The following is a 15,805-nucleotide window of genomic DNA, read 5'->3' on the forward strand; positions in this document are numbered from 1 at the left end:
ATTATCAGCAATGAATATTAAATTATAAAGAAAAAGTTTAATATTTTAATATTAAAACATTTATGCAAAATAAAGTTTTAGTTTGCAGCTGCATAAAACACAAAATAGTTTTAGAACTTGGAACTTATATTATACTACTTATATCTATGTTCTGTCACCAGTCCATTTTAATTTAGTAAGATAACTTTTAATTGCCAATTCTGTTTTTTAACTGCAAAAAAATTTCTATTTTATTCTTTTTAGTTTGTAATACTGCATTTTTCACTATAATAATTAATGGTAACATTTTGATTATATTAACAATGAATGGTCAATTACTTTTTACATCCCTGCTGTTTTTCAGTTTGTAGAATTAGTGCAACTGGTTAATAGCAGAAGGAATTTATTTTGGTGTTCACTCAGTTTTATAGTTCCTACTTGGGAGTAAAACAAAAAATTTAATTGAATCAGAGATAATAACTAAAAACAAAAAAAATCTTAATTTTCTTTTTGATATGTTTCTGTTTGATTATGACATTCATTTTTCATAGTCTCAAAATTTATTAAGGCTCCAATGTAATTAACTCACAAAATCTGACCTAAAAACAAATTTTAAAACCTGTCACATTTTGAAAGAAATAACATCAAACTACTGCATCCAAGGTAGTGAAAGTATTTCTTTGATGAACACTTAATGCTCTGTTGTACTAGATGGGAACTGCATGAACATTTCTTACACAAAATACCCCAAATTTTATCCCGTAACTACACAGACACAATATTCTTTAAAATTATGATTTTAAAGAAGAGGATATTTTTACAATTGAATACTAATCTGAAAACAAGCCTTTGGCACATACTTATTGAAAAATGCTAAAAAGGGAAGGAACATGTATAATGCCTATAGTAAGTAGAACATGGAGAACCCCATACCATTTAAAAGCAGTATTCCTAGTGAGTGTGGGTAGCTTGAGAGTTATTAACATGTCAGTAGTTTAAAACTGCCTCTACTGAATGGTAATACAAGTAGCAGTTGTTACTACAACTACTGCATTTATAATTGTAATAACTGAAAGCAGTGTTACAGCCATTTGTGGTTAGTCCCTCTTTTGGGCACCTGAATTGGCCATCCCTTCTATCATTATATTGTTTAAAAAAATTGTTAAATTATTAAAGATTAAGAAAGGAAACAAAGTTGAAACAAGCTGCTCATAGCCATAAAACCAGGAACAACAACCACAGGTCAACCTGCTTGGACACAAACACTGAATGACCTTGAAGAGCTTGCATTTTCTTAGCTCATGAAAACTTATGAAAAATATCCTCTCTCTGCACCCAAACTGGAATGACTCTAAGCAGCCACCAAGAAGAACGCCTACAAAAAATATATCAGAGCATGGTACTTACCCCAAAGACTGGAGACTGGCACTAACTCTCAAGGAGAAACAAGTGCATGGAAGCTGATCCCTCCCATTTTCACCAAGTTGCACCACCAAATTAGCCTCACCCTTCCATTTGCAGGTGCTGCTCCCCTGAATGCTAATGCCCATCACATTTGCTTACAAGGCAAAGAAAAATCCCCTAAATTTCATTGGGCTGGACAGAGCAATATTTCAAGAAGCAGCTGTTGTTGGTAGCGTTCTAGTTTATTGGCAATCCTTATAAAACTACCCCCAAAACACATACTGTGTCTGATCTCATGTTAAGAAGGCTTTTCTCTAAAGAGTATTGAATCACTTTAATGTAGATTCTAATGCTGCCTTACTCCGCTTTCAAGGTAGCCAGTAAATTCAGCTTTACTACAATACTATAAAGATGTGAAAGAACTGTAACAGCATCTAAAAATGAGCTGTTGCCACTATACTGTTCAGTTTAGAAAACTCTAAACTGAATACTGATGAAAAATGTTAATGATAGTTTGCTGAGTTGCCAAGAGAAATGAGACAAGACAATTCACTACATTTTTGTTATAAAATGTAAATTATAACATCCTAAAGAATCTGCCACAACTCCAAGAAGGAGCTCTAAACAATTTTTTAAAAAGAGCTATCCAGCAGCCATACTTACCTAATCAGTACAATCACAGCAAAGACCTCAGTATTCACAGGATTTTAACTCCTGCAAAGTCCTGTCTATTGCAATGAAGGACCTCAAAGTACTTAAAGCACCTTGCTGAGTTAAGGCCTTAATCACATATGGATTATACACCTCTGAGCAGTTTGCATTAGATCACCAAAACAGTCTCAATAGACTAGATAAGTAGGGAAATTCAAAGTACTCTAATAGTGTCAGGGGAAGTTTAGGTTGTATATCAGGAAAAGGTTGTTTTCCTGACTCCCAGAGGGTGGTTGGCACTGGAACAGCTCCCCAGGGCAGCAGTCACAGCACCAAGCCTGCCAGAGCTCAAGAAGCATTTGGACAATGCTCTCAGGCACATGGTGTGATATTTGTGGGTGTGATTTGTCCTGTGCAGGGCCAGGAGTGGGACTCAATGAACCTTATGGGTCCTTTCCAACTCAGGATATTCTATGATTCTGTGTGAAATGTTAGAAATGCCCCCTGAGCCTGTGATCCTTTAGCTGTGAGGCAGTGGCTTGTCTCCTTTATCACACTCATGTCTCTGACCCTGAGACTGAAAATGAATACTGTCTTTCTTCAGTAGTGATAATGAAATTATTTTACAGCCCCAGCCCTTCCCCAGATTCTGTAAACTAATTCCACTGCATGACCTCAGTCCTACAGCTCACAAATGGCACAGAAGGTACAGAGAAAAGGCAGAAAGGAGAGGCACTGCATCCCCTGGCATCTCTGCGTGGCAGCTGGTGAGACAAAACAAAAAAAATCAGATCACTGCCTAGAGAGTCTATTGGCAACTCTCAGTTGCATCTGGTAACAATGACCCATCAAAGCTAACTACGCATTGTTAATATCCCTACCTAATCCAGGCAACGGGAAAGAAAAGTACAGAGTGCCCTAGCAAACCCTACAACCTTCCAACTCACTCACATCTTCATTTTCCTGGCTCTGGCAAGCATATAAACAACCACTATTGCAGCAGTGTCCCCAGTGCTGCCATAAACATCATCTGGGGCCAGGCTGGGGGTGAGGGTGCATTCCCTGCTGCCAGAAGGTATTTATTCCATATTCTCACAAAATACAGGGAAGCCAAGGAGGCTCCATTTCATGCTTCCACCTCACTGGTCCAAGAAGAAATTAAAGTGGTGCAGAACTTCCCTACAGTGATATACTTGGGTCTGGGAAACACGTTTCTGAGGGCTGGATTACGATTTTTGGGACGCAGAATTTTTGAGCTATTGGGTTCTAAGCCTGCACAGTCTTAAGCTTGCAGCTATTGGCATGTTTGACATTTTAAACTATGAAATACCAACCTATTTTGAAATTGTCCAAATCATTAGTTGTGGAATTTTCCTAGCACTTCATGAATACCACTGTTAATTGGGCAATTAACTCGAAACTACAGAATATGCTGTGATGGCATGATATGATATAAGCCATGTAAAAGAAGGAACAGCCAAGCAACTCAGTATGTTGAAAGATATTAATGAAGTGGCAAAATCTGCCAGAAAAATAATAATGGGTGATTTTAACTACCCCAATATTAACTGGTTGAATAACACATCTGTACATGGTTTGGAGAAGCAGCTTATTGATACTATAAATGGCTTCTTTTTGGAGCAGCTCCTTCTGGAGCACAGAGGAGGAGGAGTTCCACTCAGTTATTAATTTGTGTGTGTGTTTGTGTAGAAAGCAAGCATGGGTGTTCTGCTAAGCAACAATGGCCATGGGACAATGAGTTTGAATCTGGATGATGAAGTATTTTAAGTGGTAACCAAATAGTTAATGGCAGGTGGGTGGGTGAGGAAAAACCCATGAACAACAGACATCTCAAAGGGATGGCTGTTGTGGAGGAATGAAGGAGTTCATTCACACAAAACACCAGAATTAAAAAGAGAAGGGAGGAAAATATATTTTAAAAAAGGGGCTAGGTTAGCATGCTTCTAGGATGAAGCACAAGAATCTATGATGTCTTAAAAAACAACTCTCTTTGAATGTGTGAACCCTTCCTAAATGTTTAAAACAGTGCACAACACTGATTATTGTTATGACTTACTGCTCAATATTGAACAATATGAAACAAAACCATTATGCAAATGCTGGCAATCAAAATGTATAAATTCAGTTTAAAAAATTACAGGAAGAGAAATTATTTTTCCATAATTACATAAGTATTCAAGTTGACCTGTGAGGAAGACACATGTATGTTATCTAATGTACAAATCTGGAATCTGGAGTAAGAACATAAAGGTCTTACAAATGTTTTGAGGAATCTAGCAAAAAAGATAATTGGATGTGTGTGGTTATGCTTCCCTCATCATCCTCTAAAAGTTACAGTTATGTGCATAGAAAAACATCTTTACAAACAAGACATCAAAAACCAAGCAGGTAACAGAAAAGTTATACACAGACGTGATGATGGTAATAGCCAACTTCCCAGGTGGGATTGTTTAGCAATGGGGCTGCAAATGATCAGAAATGCAGTTTGTTTGCTTCTTTATCCCAAAAACATATTAGGTTCCCTTAATGAATCAGAAAAATCTTGGAGTGCACAGCAATCAATACCTGGTATTTCTGAGTAGATATACCAGAGTTTGCACCAAGCAAATCTTTGGGCAAAGGGCTCCTTTCAACACAAGTCTATTTACCAACACAGATATACTTTCAGGCTTCAGTGAACACAGTAAGGAAATATATGGACTGTTTGCTAGGGTGGGCTGCTACTTTAATGTATAATTAATTAATTAAAAGGCCAATAACCTGGCAATTTTAAAAAGTTGCTCAAGTAAGATGGGATCAGAGAGTTCTAATAACTGCTCTTTAGTGGATGTAGGGGAAATGGCTTTTCAAAAATTGATATTAAAATCTGTATCTTGATTTGGAGGAGGAAATGTTCCATAAAACTAAGACATTCTAACAATACTTTAAAAATATTGGGTTAAGAAGCTGCCAAGTGACATGAAACCTTGTGTTGACAAATAAGAGTTTGCATCTTAGAAAGATCCTGGAACATTTTCTCTTGTCTCTGAAAGGCAAAGGGCTGCCTGATGTGATGTTGATAAAAGAGTTGCTGAAATAGAATCAAGAATTCATATCCTACACTCTGAAGTTAAGCACATTTCTGATCCCCTGTACCTGCTGTAGAAACACCTCCCAAGTTTTAGGTAGTTAATTATGAGGGTTGCAGAGGGGAATTTTAAGTTCACTTTCACCTTATTATGCTTGGCTTCAGATTCCTGAGCTTTATTCTGAGCAGTTCAGCAGATCTAACCTTAGTTGTGTCATATCAGTGACCAATTCTATTTTTAAAAACTGTTACATCCCAAACCAGTAAAGAATTTGAGCAGAAAATAAATACTAAAGTAGGAACTTCCTATACACAGCCAGTTTGCCAGCTACTCGTTCCTCTTCACTCTCTGCCCTAGAAGACTTTAGGGCTTCTGCAAGACCATGTGTCAGCTCCTGAAAACAACAGCTCTGAGTGAAGTTTTACATTTGTGAACTGTTTCATGGGGAAAGGCTGAAGTGAGTGATAAAACTCATGTAACCTACTCTGTTTTAGCTTTGGAGAATTGGATTAATTACTCCCTGGGGCTTTTTGGATCCTGCAGGGAGCATCTTTGAGACCAGGTTTCAGAGCCAGGATTATATTTACACAATTAAATGTAGCCTTTGAATCTTTTATGATGCACACTACTGAATCCATCACATGCATGTATTAAGAACAGAAGCTGCTCCCACTTACTTCAAATTGATTTTGTTCAATGTCTTGTTAATGTAGACACACAAAAATATCAATTCCTCATCACTGTGCATGAACTTAAACTGCTAAAAGCAAAAAAAATAATATTTTCAAATTATTTGTATTTTAATAATTAATTAAAGCAGAAGAAAAAATTATAGAAAATTATTTTTTTAAATGCACTTATTTTTATAACTGACCTTTATACTTTATCTTATCTTTAATATCTTAAAGTAACATTTTTTATGTGGGCTTCACTTTGATCAGCACTTTTTAATTAACTTAAGAAATGTGAATTTTTTTTCAGCAAATTTTTTTATTTAGCTTTTAACACTTATGTTTTACCTTCAGCAGACCATTATCAGATTCCTATCGAGTCAGGCTTTGGTATATACCAAAGATCTTGATACATCTAGCAAGCAGTTAACCTCTTACCCTGCTCTCCCTTGTAACTGTGATTATGATGAATGAGTGGTTAGTTCTAAGCAATTCTGTTTTATGTCAATAAATGAATCAAACAGCCATTGGTATATGGGCATTAGGAAGACAGAGAAAATGAAGCTGTCTGGGGACACTTTATAACCCACTCCCTTGTAAGTAATATGATTTGAAAAGTTAATGCTGACATCAACTGTTGGTATTGTTCATCTCAACTGTAGAATAAGACATTCTTTGTCTTATTTACATAAAATGAGAAATACTGTATGTAATTTATTACTCACAGCATGGCCTCGAAAAAATTCTCTTTACAGCTTTCCTGAGATGCTGCATTGTAGTTATTAAATTACCAGAAACTTTGGGTTTGTGATAAACAACCATTTCTTCCAGAAATATTTGGTCTTTGTAAATGCCAATTCCTTACAGAAAACCTGTCCAGGTATGGATTTGTGCAAGTACCTCGCTTCTGCATTCTTATTTGGGCTTCTTAACAGAAATCCTTCCTATTTCACTCTCCCAAGTATTGCACACAACTTCAACAGCATATAGAATTACTTGGATGAGGATTTGCATTTTCTTGCTTAGCACTTTTGCAAAGGAGTTTTAGACAGCAGATGGATCTAGTGCATTGCACGGATCTCATCCAGCACACATATGGAGCAGCAGCAGAGCGAGGAAGCCCCGCTCACATACAGAGCATGACAGCCCTTTGAAAAAGAAAAAGCATTTCTAGCAGCAGCTCCACTAAGTGGTTCAACTTTCATCAGAAAGTGAGTGAAGACAACACATGTGGCCCCTGTTTTTGTGCAGGGTGTCAGGAGCTGGTTGGATGGTGCTCTTGCCCACACTGGTGCCCTCATCCCAGTAACTGCTAAGGAGTCTTACAGCCTGGAACCCCTTGGGTTTATGTAAATTAAAACTGTTATTTTATGTATTTTCTCTTGTGCCATACATTTCTTTCTTCATAAAGAACTGAAGGAGATTTCTGTGCTATGCTAAGTATCAAAATCCACAAAGTAGCTTAAGTGCACTATTTGTTTATCATAAGAAAAACTGTCTAAATGCTTTCACAACACAAGTATTCTGTGTACCCATTTATTTGTTTAATTATTACCAAGAAACAGCCTGCATGGGCAGCAGAGAAGCAGCCAAAATAATGTCTGCTGCACTCGGAAGGTAAAGGGGAACTCAGATAGGAGCAGCTTTCTGTGCCAGCATCAGGCAACAGACTTTCCTTCTATTAGAACTACAAGTCCCTCGGTGACCTCCCACAAACAAACAGCTTGGGATAAAATCACACAGGGGAGTCCCTCAGACATCCCTGCTGGAAGCACAGGCTGGGGAGAGAACTTGAGATACTGAAAAACAAATGGGACTTTTGGTATTTGAGCTCTGTCCTGTTCTTAGCAAAGGAGTGGCTCAGTCACCTTTCCTTCCCCTTAAGTCCTTTCCCCACACCTTCCTCTTCAGGTACAGCTACAAAGCTCTGGAAGGAGAATGTAACAATGCATCTATCAGATCCTCACTGGCAAATGTGTTTGGGCACCAGGTTTTAGCTGAGGATTAAGAAATGCTTTTTCTGCTTCCACTTTCTTTCTGCTCAACTTACTGTCTCTTAAGAACAGCTAAAATATGTACATTTAGGAAATTATTCTCAGACAAAAAAATTCTTCAAGGCAGGTGTCTTCTTTTTATCTATATACACCACATGTTATATACTGGAAATTTGTTTCTTACTAGAACTTTTGTGTGTTGCAACCCTTACATAAAAACAGCAAGACAGGGTTCCATAAGAAATTGATTTTATATTCACCATTTATAATATAAACCCAGGAAAACAGAGCTTCAAATTGCTGAGGGTCTAGTTAAATGATGGTTTAACCAGGTTATTTTACATTAGCTTGTCACAAGGTCAGCTGGAAAGGAAGCAGAAGAGGATAAAGGCCTCTGGTACCTGCAGCACACAGGTGCCAAAAAGGGTATGGATGCTGCAGCAACAGAGATTCTAGATAAACACCACTGTTCTGTCTTAATAGGACCTTGGAAACTCAGCTCTTTCTAGAAAGAGGTATGTGATAAGCTGGCAAACATCTCCTTGACCAAAATGCTGCTTAACACCCTGCCTTGCGAAGAGAAAATGGAGATCAACTTTTTGAGATTTTTGAGACTTGGGCTCAGTATATTGTTTTTGTGGAAAGTAGAGAGCATATATTTTCCCAAATATATTAACTGTAATCCAGTAGAACATCACATGTTATAAATTAAACCCATAAGGTAATAGCACCAAAGACATATGTCTTCATGTGCTCCAAATAAGCTGTGCTTTCTTTGACTTTGTTATACAAACATTCACAATTAAATAATTTTCTTCTTTTAAAAGAAGAAAATAAGCTGGTAGAAATACAAAGCAAAAACCTGTTTGGTCAGATGCTCCACAGTATAAATAGAAACAGACTAAATTAAACAACAACAAAAAAAAAAGTATAAATTTTGCCTTAAAAATAAGATTGGGGAAAAATATCAAATATTGAGTTTGAAGCAAAGCATGCTTCTGTTAATATGTTAATTAGAGAAAGTGTTTGAAAAGATAAAATTTACCTACCCATAATCTCAGTTTTGTTGTGTCATAACATGTGTGCATGTGTGTGTTCCCTAACAGTTTTTGGTTCTGTTCTCAAACCTTCTTAAAATAAAAATCCTGTTGTTTGTTTTCAAAGAGATTTTATTTTATTCCCAAATAAGATTATATTTTTTGCCATGCTTTCAACACAGGTTTTTCACTATAGAGCTCAAGACACTGAAGTTTCATGGGTTTTAACACCCCTCATTTCAGGTTTTATTTTTCTCACTCTGTCTGTGTTTTCACATTGTAGCCAAGCCACAATAAAATGTTTACACAGAAACTGAACTGCTAGTAACAAGATGTATCTAATTCCTGATGTAGAAGCAAAATTGGCTTTAAATGCAGTGTTATTAAATGATATTTATTTTGTCCTTTATATCTTTAAATAACTATTGCAGTTTACTACTGGGCAAACCTACTTGAGAAGAACAATTAAATAAATTAAACCACGTTAAAACCACATTCTTGAAAAAAAGGTAACCTTTAGTTAGGACAATTACTCTGTGGGCATAAAACAAAAGCACAAATGTCACATTTTCCATGAAATTTACTTTTGTATGAATCATCAATCCTGTTTTCCCCTGAACAAAACTAGCCAAATACGACCAAAAAATCCCAAAGTTGCCTGAACTGGATGATCCAAGTAATTACATGTTACAGCAGAATGCACCTATGACAAAACTTTCAAAAATTTGAGGAAAAAGTTATTATAGCCCCTGGTTGAAATAGCTTTGGTATAGACCTATAGCAGCATTTAGCTGATCTTGCTCTATTTCCATAAAAAAATCTGCAGAGTTTGAAAGATCAATCTTCCCAGCACTGATCTGCACTCCTTCCCTTTGGAGTACAGATCAAACAAACACACCATAAAAACATGCCCAAATATTACAGCATGACATGAAAAAGGTATACACTTCTCATTAGCATTTTTTAAATACTGCTTAGAATTTATTCTCAAAACCCCTTATACAAGCAAACTTCTTGTCTTCCACGCCAACCCCCGAAGCTCCCACCTCCTCCTTTGCTCAGGGCCTGTTTGTTCAGCCTCAGACTCTGATCCTGAGTCCATCAGCTTCCATGGTCAGGCATAAGATTTTGCAGAAATCAAGTCTTGAAATGGAAGGTCACAACCTGTCCTATTATTTTATCAGTCTCATTTATGACTTTGTGCATAGTCCTGTTACTGCATAACAAGAATCTGTGTCTGCCTAAATCAGGTACAGAGTATTTGTAAGTTTGGAGAGGTACAACAGAGATGATTCAAGATCTTAACCTGTATTACTGCAGAAGCTGTACTTCAGTGTTTTTCTCAGTATGTGAGGAACACGGGGCTGAATCCATCAGTTGTACCTCCTACATTTCATTTTATTTTCAGTTTATGTGAACTTAAGGTTAGCATATGTTTCTAGATATATAGTGCTAAACACTAGAATGAGTCATTGAAGCAGAGAAGAACAGTCAGCACGGTGTTGGCTTCTCCCAGTACTCATGTCACTGTGACTGAGGTCTGGCTTGCAGAGGACACCAGTGACAGGCCAGGCTGTGGCTCATCCTTTCATGCAGCCACCACCTCAGCTTCGATGCTCAGGCTGCTGAACCACGTCCCAGCTCTCGTGGCCACAGCATGCCAGGTGTCTCAGCTGTGCTAACAGCCTTCCCTGGAACAGCCAGTGAGCAGAGGTGTGATCAAAGCAGCCCATGCCTCTCCTGCAAGTTTAGAGACTTACTGGATTGACCTAAACACAAGGATGGTTTTCAAAGCACGTTTTTACATCACTTTGGTTTACTACAGCTCTTTGTTCCAGAAGATCAGGACTCAGACCAGCAACCCAAAATATAATTACTAAAGCCCTTCCTATGTTTGTAATACTACATGAACATGAACTGAACAATACTTACAGCTTCTCACCCAATTAGCTTGGTACACAAAAACTTCACCATGAAACTACCACTTAATTTATTCTTTGGAAATATTCCTTTTCCTTGGAAAGTGTGCTCTATATTGAGGTATAAACTCTTAGTATAGATCAATGTATTACTATTTCTATTTATAAAAGAGAAAAATGAAGAAAGAAACTGATTGCTTAAAAAAATTAAGCAGCAGCAAAGGCAGAAAAAATATAACAAACTCCTCACTCTCAATTCAGTAATCACTTTATATTGCCTTCTCAGAACTATTTTTCAATGGTAATACTTGGTTTTAAACTGTTTATCTTATTTGATAATATTTTCTTTATCTCTGACTGAGAATGCTCATTAAAAAAATGCTGACCTGTAAATGAAGGAAAGTGCAAATAGGATAGCAAAACCATATGTGAAAATGAACATTTGTAAAGAGGAAGGGTTAGTACAAATTGAACACATTTCCATATTGAGAGGAGAACCAGCCATATTTGTTCCCTGATGAATGCAGTTTTGTGAACATCTTTTTCCACAAATGATCGAATAAATATTTATTCATAAACTATATTTGTGACTTAAGAGAACAAGCTGCATAGATTGGTTTTATTTATACTACATCACACATGAGGTATTGCAATAATTTATATCATGTCAAGTCTAGGGCCCATTAGATTTTTCTTATTATACTTGACTAAAGCTGAGGACTGTCCAAAACAGCAATTCTGAAAGCTTTCTATTTGTTTCATTAATAACTATCCTTCCTCCTGATCCTCTCTGGCTTTCCCTTTCTCAGAGCATTTCTGTTTAGGTGTAGCCCCATTTGATGTATCTCACCCTGGGCATACTCTGAAACATGTTCCTGAGCTGTGACATCAATGACCATGGTTTTGCTGACATCATAAAGGCCAGATTTCTCCAAGGGATATAAAAATGCATTCCTAGTTCAGCAGATGCTAGTCACCCTAGTGTTTCCTCAATAATACCACACAGCATTTCCCCTTAAAGTCCTGTCTATCTTGAGTTAGAGCCCCAGTTCTTTTCTAGAAATTATTTTCATCGCAAAAACGTGATGCAGTGGTGTCACTGGCAAGTGCCAACATTTATGTGTTACTGTAAGCTGTTCTCCCATCATTGTTATTTTTACAAAAACCTAAATAAAGCTCAAAATAATAACATTTACTGTTAATTCAGTATTTGTAGCTCCTCTGAATAGCAGAAGCATAAGTTGGTAGCAAAAAAAATCTACCAAAACTTTAAAAGTAGTGAGGTCAAATTCTTGCTAAATGAACATGCTAAAACAGCAATACAACAGCGAAATTTCAAAATTTCTTCCATTTCCCATGTCAAAAGAGTACTAGAAAGATGCACATAACAGGGAAAAGAACAAATACTTACAAATACACAAGAAAATCAGCCCCAGCTCCCAGAAATCACTGGTAAGTTGCTTTTGAATTCATGAAACTGACCTGAAAATATAAAAGTAAAAAAAAAAAAAAAGTTGAAACCAAAGAAAGCCCAGAACTGATAAATGTTACTTTTTTATTGTTATAAAATAGTTACAATTTTTAACCATGAACCGAATGAAACAGAACACAGGACTGTTGTCACACTTTCAGCCAAGTAATTTACACAGAATTTGTTTCCAGGAAGCCAATACCAAGAGAAACAATTATTTCATTGTTCTGCATCTCACACCATAGCAACCCAGTCCATTATGGCTTCTAAGAACTGTCATAAATGCAAGCACGGTTATCTTTTAATAAGGAAAATAACTGTGAGGGGGTTTCTGGCTTGGAGATTTTTCTTTTTTTATGTTCTCAAGTGTTACAGAACACTTATTACCTTTTTTTTTTTTTTAATTTAAGTAGTTTGTTAACAGCATTTTGCAGCTTACCTGGTGTAAAATTATTGTTTAGGTCATTTAATTGGAGCCCATCTAAGGCAAAACTTATACAAAGAAGAAAGACTAACGATTTTGTTCTCTTATGGTCTAGATTCCAGTTAGAAGCTTAGCCTAAGTACAATGCAGTCACTATAAGGCATGATTAAATCCAACATTCTTTTTCCTGCATACCCCTCAGTTCTAGTTGGAAAGGTAACAGATGCAACTCAAACCCACAGAGCTCGCCTTATAAAATTCTTTAACTAGCACAATGACTCACTTTATGCCTCTAAATATCCATGGTTTCCTCTCTCCAGAACCCCCATGCATTAGAAGGTAGTTCAGTAGTTTATTTTTATTGTTTGGTCTACATACAGCACATTTTTAGTTCTTAGCAAAACAAAGAAACTTTGTTGCACAGCCCTTGTTTTCTTTCCAAAATGTGAGGATGGATATGGGTAACATTAAACTGAAAATAGTAATGGAGCCTGGGCAACTAGTTTAGGTCAAAACCTTTTTGTTCTCTGGGAGCTATCTGATTAATTTACAGTTCATAAAACAGTGGGTGTAAGCTCAGTTTAAAAACATGTAACTATATTTAAAGATGAAATTGTCATTTTTCTTAGCCCCCAGTAATCTTTAAGAAACACCTTCCCACAACATTTCTGTATCCTAAAGTGCACCAGCCAGTACTGCGCAGTGCCTAGAGACAAGGAGAGAATACCAAACTTATCTTGATGCAGAATATCCTCCTTATTTCATACACCCACCCTGAAGTGCATATTATTCATTCCAACCAAGCCCTCCCCCATCCTGAAAGTACACATTTAATTGTGTCTTCTCTCCTGTAATACCAACAGAGAGTCAACAAATCTCATTTGCTCTATCAATGCAGTGTTGTTATTATATATTTTAAAAGCAAGTCTGAATCTCATTATCAGCTGATTTATGCCATTAGTGTGCTTTGGAGCCACCAATTAAACAAGGACAGTGGTTCATAAGGTCAGAGTTAATTAATCTGAAAGTATAAATACACTTTAATGCACACCACCTCATGTTGAGAATTTAGGAACAAAGCACCAAACCTTTATTCTGGGCAAGCAATTAGGGGGAAAGGTTAAACATACAAAATTTTAAACTTAGCTTTAGCACTCTGGTAGTCTACCAGGGAGAAAGTTCAGTTTGGCAAAAAATCCTGCAGAACAATAGGTATGTGAAGCCTTAATTCTTACAGTACAAGTGAGGGAGAGGACAGAAGAGGGCTAGCTGAACCCAGTGACCCTGAGCCAGTGAAGGCTTGTTGCTCAGATAACACCTCAGAACTGTCAATCAGCTGCAGGCTTATCCATTATGAAGGTGAGCAGAGTGGGGAAAAAGCCCAGCCCTGAAGAGCCTGGTCTGTTCAAAATGGACTCACCAGAGCTGAGGTGTCTGTTGCATTCAGCAGCCTGTCCAAAACCAACTTTTCCTTCAAACACTTTCCCTTAGTAAATTTAATAAAATAGTGCAGGCCAGGAAGGGTTCAGTAATACCCAAGGTCTACCAACAGAAGCAGAGTGCAAGGAAAATGCTGAAAACAGGCTAATCTACCAGAAAGTTATTCACAGTGACATTTCAGGTATGAGGTATCTAGAGTTTACATTTTTAACATGGAAGAAAATACTTTTCCTTACTGCCTGGCCCCTTTTTACCTTGTACAGTTCCCTGCCCAAAAGAAAGAAAATATAGCTAACACACAGCCACATGAACCATATGACCTAATTAGACTGAGTGGTTGCTAACTACTTTTTGTTCTCTCACACCTGTATTCCTCTATCCTATAGCAGTCATCACTTTTATTATTTTTAGATGTCCAGGTACTTTTTCTTAAACTGAAAATAAACCTTATTTTCTTATCCACAAAGAAAAGAAGGAAATAAAGAAAACTTTCTGTCCATCAAATACTAACATCACAATATTTATAAAAAATTATTCTATTAGCTCAAACCATTTATGCTTTCACTTAAAAAGTCTCAAGTTGAACTCCAAGTGACCACACAGGTGAAGACCTCTTGCATAAACATATAAAAGGACAAAATTGTCTTAAAAGTATTCTCTAGTTTTAATTGATACAAATCCCACCAGAAATTTCGCTCAGATATTTTGCAGTTGAAATGCTTTCAAAGCATTCTGAATACATGCAATTTCTGCATGTTTAGAAGGTTGCTACCATCCTTATTAAAGACTTGTTCTCCCAAAGCCAATTTGAAAGGGGGAAAATAAAGCTGTAAGAGCAACTTACACTCTGATTTCAGGCACCTTTGCTGAAGAGTTAGTAAATGTAACCACTTCTCATTGACCTAAGAATAATGCACAGCCATCCAACAATTTAACAGAATCCTTCAAAATAATTCAATTTTCAAACAGCTACGCCTTGGCTTGTCTTGCAAGCACATATTGACACCAACACTGGACATAAAATGGATTATGAACATCACTAAATGACAGTCGGACCCTGTTTACCCTATGAGTTATGAACCAAAGAAAATTCCATTAAAAGCCAAATATCAGTTATAAAATAGTCATCTTTTCACCCTTAATAATTCCCGTAGGTCTCGGTCTTCAGAAAAAAAAAAAACCTCATCAGTTTTGAAAAGGAGAAAAAAATTAACTAATTTTTTAAAAATCCTTAATTAAAATATTCTGATTCTTCTAAGATAGAGCCTCTACAGGTAGCCTGTATTTTCTGTGCACAGCCACCCGTGAGCGTGAAGGAAGCCTGGAAGCAAAAAATGGAAGCAGTCATTTAGTGAAAAGCATGGCATCATGTTATATCATTTGAGAATGTGGCCTTTCATTGTGGGCTGCTGGGACTAGAATATGTATCATTTAAAAACTGTTAAAAAACTATTTTCAGAATTATAGCATAATGTGAAATGAGAAAAAGGAATAATATAGAAATGAAACTACACATTTAGGGCCTGAATCACATAGCAATTTCACACCCTTAAACGTGCAATATTTCACAATTAAAGCATCATTAATGACGTGTGTCTAGACACAATCACAAAAATGAAGGAGGCAGTAGGCTGATTGTAATGAAAACCTTTGAACTGGATTTCTAAAAATCTTCCTTTATTCAGGTAAAGGATACTTTTTCAAGATGGTTCAATGAAAAATGTTT

At 36.6% G+C, this 15,805-nt stretch overlaps 1 protein-coding gene across 4 annotated transcripts in view; it reads right to left on the bottom strand.

The window, feature by feature from the left end:
• Positions 1 to 15,805, bottom strand: part of SOX6 (SRY-box transcription factor 6) — a 371,999-nt gene that overhangs the window by 304,316 nt on the left and 51,878 nt on the right. For all 4 annotated transcript variants that reach the window (XM_059848934.1, XM_059848935.1, XM_059848937.1 and 1 more), the window contains one exon: positions 12,156 to 12,226. The gene's annotated coding sequence lies outside the window, so the exon portion shown is untranslated. The remainder of the gene's footprint in view (positions 1 to 12,155; positions 12,227 to 15,805) is intronic.

The sequence above is a fragment of the Haemorhous mexicanus genome, chromosome 6 (genome assembly GCF_027477595.1).
Source record: "Haemorhous mexicanus isolate bHaeMex1 chromosome 6, bHaeMex1.pri, whole genome shotgun sequence".
In the NCBI taxonomy this organism is placed as follows: Eukaryota; Metazoa; Chordata; class Aves; order Passeriformes; family Fringillidae; genus Haemorhous; species Haemorhous mexicanus.